Below are 5,432 nucleotides of genomic sequence, written 5' to 3'. Positions count from 1 at the left end.
GGAGATAGAGAAAGAGAAGGAAAGGAACTCAAGAAGAGAGGGAGGAGGGGAGGAGAGCAAAGCGAGGAGGGGCCTGGTGGCGCCTCTGAGAAGCATAGCCTCTCCTGGCTCCACCTCCAGTCTGGGCACCAGGGGCAAACTCTGAGCTCAGAGGGAGTCCTGCCCCTTGCTGGGTTTCTCTAGGGCCTGGCCTCAACCCCCAGTCCCTGGGGTCAGCAGGGTTGGAATCTTGGGGGCAGAATTTTGAGTGCACGTATGGTGCGCAGTGACCACACTCACCTTGAGAAAAGAGGGAAGGGGCTGGGGGTGGGAGGATGGGCACGAACCTGGGTGTGTGGCCTCTTTGGAGCTTGGGAGTTAGGTGTGTATGTGAAGTTGTGTGATAGGGCTCTGTGTGTACATCTGTGAACATAGGCAAACAGGCTTGGATTTCACTGGGTGGGGGGAGGATTGTGGGAATGTGTGCATGTGTGTGTCTGCTATAGGCAGGAGAGGAATTTTACCCTGAGGGGATAGTTGTGAGCATGTGTGTGTGTGCACACGGGCATGTAGAGGGGCGTGTGTGAACCTGCACTTACATGCTTTTGTAGAGGCTATATTCTGTGTACGAAGGTAAGTAAATTATATAGCTATGCACAGTGTGTGTGTGGTTGGATTTGCGCGTGTGTATCGTGTTTGATTGCATGAGTATTTACACAGGAAGTGTATACTGCATATGTGCACAGCTGTGTACACGTCTGTGATTGTTTTGAGGGACAAGGTGGAGTTGTCTGTATGAGTCCTGACTATGGGTAGTGTGTGCAGTTTTGTGTATTTGTGGGACAGTGACTGTCAGGGAGTCATATTTGTGTATTTGGGGGGACTGGGTTAAATGGGTGGTTCTTGGGTTCTTGGGACTGGGTTAAATGGGTGGTTCTTGAAGCAATACTTTATTTTTTGTTTATGGTCAAACATCCCCCCCCCCGCCCCGCCCGGGATGTAAACTCTATGAGGGCTGGAATTTTGGTCTGTATGTTCACGATACCCTTTGCGTCTAGAATAGTGCCCAACACACAGTAGGCACTGAATCATACTTCTCAACTGAATGATGAGCGAATGTGTGCATGCTTGGCTAGGTGTGGGAAGTGTGTTATATGTCTGAATTGTGTGTGCATGTATCTGGGTGTGTGAACAGGTACATTTCGTGTTGTCCGGGTGTGTGAGGTTTTAGGCATAAGTGGCACGTGGACCAAGTGTGTGCACAGGTGCATGTGTGTGTGTCTAGATCCGCACATAACTGTGTACCTGAAGCTGTGCCCCTTAGGTGAGCATTGCGAGTGTTGGGGGACGTGGCTGTGTGCGTGCACAGTTGTGTGTGCATGTGCAACGGGGGCGGGAAGGCGCTGGCGGCTTCTCCCAGCCTTCAGCACTCACTCAGCTTCACCCCAGGTCGCCTGCTGCGAAATGTCAGTGGCAGAGAAGCTAAAAATACCCGCTCTCCTCCTCCTGCTCACTGCTTGGGCTGACAGGGCTGTGGGGCCCCAGCAGGCCCCTTGGGCCCTGGCGGGAGGAGGAGCTGCTGGGGGAGGGGCGGGTGTGGGGTAAGATAAGGAGGCCCTCCTCACCACACTCCCTCCCCCTTTCCTCCTGGGCTCCAAAACCAGGCCCCAGGCTCACCTCTGTCAGGAAGCCCTCCAGAACCCCCCAGGAGCTGCCACATGCTGGTGTGTGTGTATATGTGTCTGTCTGTAGTGTCCAGAGCTGCCTGGGAGGGAGATACGGCCTCCGTCAGACCGGACCTCATCTGGGCAGGACAGTGCCTCTTCTGTCAGTCCAGGCAGGGACTGGGGAGGACAGAGCTTCAGACAGGGCCTCCTGGGGATGGGCTGTATCTTTCCCCTCAGTCTGAGGGCTCCCAGGGAAAGAGCTGGTGCTGTTTCCTCCCTAGTGCTGAGGGTACAGCCCAGGCTGTATGGGTTCATCTGGAGCTGGTACTGAAGCCACTAGGGCCCTCTGACCTCAAGGCACATCTGCTGCTCCTCGGGGCTTGTGGGCAGGGAGGAGTCTCCGCTCCGCTCACACCCTAGGCCGGCATGTGTTTGTGCTACGGGTATTTGTGTGGGTGCGGGTGGGACATGTCAGGGCCCATGGTCCTTCAGGGACTTGTGTCTCTTCACATGTTGGGCTCCTGGGTGTGTCTTTGCTTACATCTGTGCTGTAGCAACTGCCTGCCTTAAGCATTGTGGGCAATCAATAAAAGTTTGGGGAGTTGTGTGTTTCTCAGTGTGCGTGTGGGTGACTCCATATGTGAGGCTGAGTTTCTTTCATAATGCAGACCTGCAAACTCTAGCTGGAATGAACTGCGTTAGTATGATAGCTGCTGGTGTTACCACATGGGGATTTTGGTGTGTCAGTGTTTTGGAGTGTGTGTCTCTTATCAGATGGTCATTGCCTGTTTGTCTTCTGCATCAAGAGGTCTGTGCGTATGTCTGTGTGTTGGGGTTTCAAACACTTGATTACTGCACTTCTGTGTGTCTACCTGGATGTCATTATGTCAATGGGCATCTCTGTGCCTGTGTGTGTGCCTATGTTAGTTTGATTTCGTGGGTCTCTGTGTCCATGTGTCCCTGCAAATGCTGGAGTTGTCTGTGTGGGTTGAAATCTGTGCACAAACTGGGCACCCTCATCCCCCAGCCCTTTCTCAGGGAATTTTTTTTTTTCGGCCATGCCACACGGCTTGCAGGATCTCATTTACCCCACCAGGGATTGAACCTGGGCCACGGCAGTGAAAGCCCAGAACCCTAACCACTAGGCCACCAGGGAACTCCCCCAACCCTTTCTTAGTCTCCCACCATTTCTATGTTGAAGGCCTTGGGTTTTGTGTGTGTGTGTGTGTGTGTGTGTGTGTGTGTGTGTATCAACTGTCCCCAGCCCCAAAGCCTCCAGCTCTGCGTTCTGCCCTCCCACTCTCTCTCCAGTTGGACTTGAGGTAGGAGCTGAAGCAAAGAGGGCAGGCGGGCACCAGGCACGAAGCCCACCACAGCCAGGGGCTGGGGCCAGGCTGCCACCAGGGCACTGCCTCAGCTTTCCTCCAAGCAAGCGGGTAAGCCAGAGCCTCGGTTACATGTAAACACCAGCTGTGTCAAGACAGCGCAGCTTCTTCTAGGTCAACAGACAGCTGTGGGGTTGCTAGGCAACCGCCTGGCTCCCCCCCATTAACCCCCCCCCCCACTGCCTCTACCTGCAAACCCTCTGCTGGCTCCCCCAACCCTAGAATACCGCCACGCCCCTCCATGCCAATTAAAACAGCGAGCCTGAGTGGGTAGGGGGTCAAGGCTGTGTGAAAGGGGAGCTCAGGGACTGGGATTAAGGTATGGGGAGTTGTAACCCTTCTGGTGCCAATGCCCCCCTGCCCTCAGTCCTCAGTACACTCCTCCACAGCCCCACCTCACCAGTCAGATGAGCAGAACTGGAGTGACGGTAACTGATTCCCCCCCCCTCCCACCCCGCCCCACCGCCACACACACACACACCATAGGCCAAGCCAGAACTGGAGAGATGCTGGAAGCAGATGGAAAGTGAGGGGTGTAGACTGTATTAGTGATTGGTCAAGTCCCCTCACTCTCCCCAGCCAAGCCTGGCGAAGACTGGCTGGAGGGACCTCTGGCAACAAAAGGGTTAAATTCCCCCTTTATTTTCCCCCCTCCCAGGATTGCCACCCCGGTTTCCAAGACAGCACCTGCGCTCCCAGCTGCCGTGCCCGTTTGGTGCCCGTGCCCAGGCCGGGCAGCGCCCCAGGCCCTCGCCCTGCGCAGCCTTTCACCTGGCCTCCTCCGGGGGTCCCGCAGCCCCGGGCTTCCCGACCGCCCCAGGCCCCAGGCCGGCATGGGGGAGCGGGGGGAGGCTCTCGCCCCCTGAGTCGGGTGCGCGGGCCAAGCCGCGGGACGGGGCGACTCGGGCTGAGCTGGAGGAAGGAGTGGGAGGAGGGAGCGGAGCGGACAGGGGGCAGCGCCAGTGGCCGCCCCATTAGTATGCGGCCGCGCTCTGCGCACCATGGCAACCGCTCCCCCAGTGCCGAGCCGGCCAGGCAGCCCCGGGCGCAGCGCGCACCTCTCCTCCCACAGGTGGCGGCGCGCGCGGGGCGGGCACGCTCGCACGGGTACGCACGCGCGGGCACGCACACTCGGGGCGCCTGGGGCCGCCTGGGGGCGAGCCGAGGGCGCCAGGTGCGCTGGGCCGCCCGGGCCCCCGCTCCCACCGCCTGTGGGCGTGTCCCCAGGTGCTCCAGAGTGAGCCCCGAGGGGGGGTGTACCTGAGGATGTTCTTCCTGTGCCTGGGTGTGTCCCTCAGTGTGCCTGTTGTGCCTCTGTCTCTGGTTGTCCTTGAGGCTATTTGCCTGTCTGTGCTCACTTGCCTCCTTACTCCTGACTGTATGTGGCTCTGAGTGTGACTGTGCCTCTGTATATTTGTTTTTCAGTGTGTGATTGTGTCTCCTATCTTTGTGCCTGTGTGTCTGTATGTTTCTTAGGGTGTGTGTACGGTTGTGTCCGTGTGCGTGCCCATGGCCCTGGGTTTTCCTCTGGAAGAATGCCCCTCGTGCCTGTGACTGTGTATCCCGGTGTGCCTAGATGAGTATTTGTCAGCGTGTGTGTGTGATTTCTTTGCACGTGACCCTCGGTGTTTGGCATCCGTGTGTGGGGGGTGCAGCTGTGTGTTGAATTGTGTACCTGTGTGTATGTCCCCGAGGACCCATCTCTCCATGTATGACACTGTGCGTTCCTGTGAGCTCCCTGAGTATGTGTCCTGGAGTGTGGCTGTGTGTCCAGGGGCTCCTGGCTCTGTGCCCTTCTCAACTTCACTCCCTGCTCCCTGAGCACTGGGCCCCCTCCTCCCACCTGGCAAGGACAAGGAAGGACACGGAGACAGAGGCGGACATAGAGGCAGAGACAGACAGACTTGGAAGGGGACACAGAGAGCCAAGTAGGCTGGAGAGGTGGTGACCCAGAGTCATGTGATCAGCCTCAGAGCCCAAGACCCAGAAGAGAGAAACAGATCCAAGATCCAGACATTAGAGAGAGGGAGACCCAGAGTCACAGAGAGACCCAGAGCACTAAGTCCGGAACTGCTGAAACAGGCCAGAGATCAAGGATGTGGCTCCCCAGCCTCCCTCCCTGTCTCTCCCTCCCTTCCTCCCACTCTAGAGTTTCCAGCCCCAGCTGTGTCTCCTCCACACACCCAAAGCAGAATTCTCTTGGCCCTGGGAGTTTGTGCCCTGAGACTGGAACTCAGCCTCCTCTTTGCAGCAGCTGGCTGTGTGTGTGTGCTTGAGTGTGCATGTGCCACCATCTGTGTGCTGTTCTAGGCTGGTGCCTACTTTGCACACAGCCCTCCCCCATCACCCCCTCCTACACACACACACACACACACACACACACACACACACACACACACAC

The sequence above is a fragment of the Monodon monoceros genome, unplaced genomic scaffold (genome assembly GCF_005190385.1).
Source record: "Monodon monoceros isolate NGI ecotype Baffin Bay Population unplaced genomic scaffold, NGI_Narwhal_1 Super_Scaffold_18, whole genome shotgun sequence".
Taxonomy (NCBI): domain Eukaryota; kingdom Metazoa; phylum Chordata; class Mammalia; order Artiodactyla; family Monodontidae; genus Monodon; species Monodon monoceros.
This window is presented reverse-complemented; position numbering follows the sequence as displayed.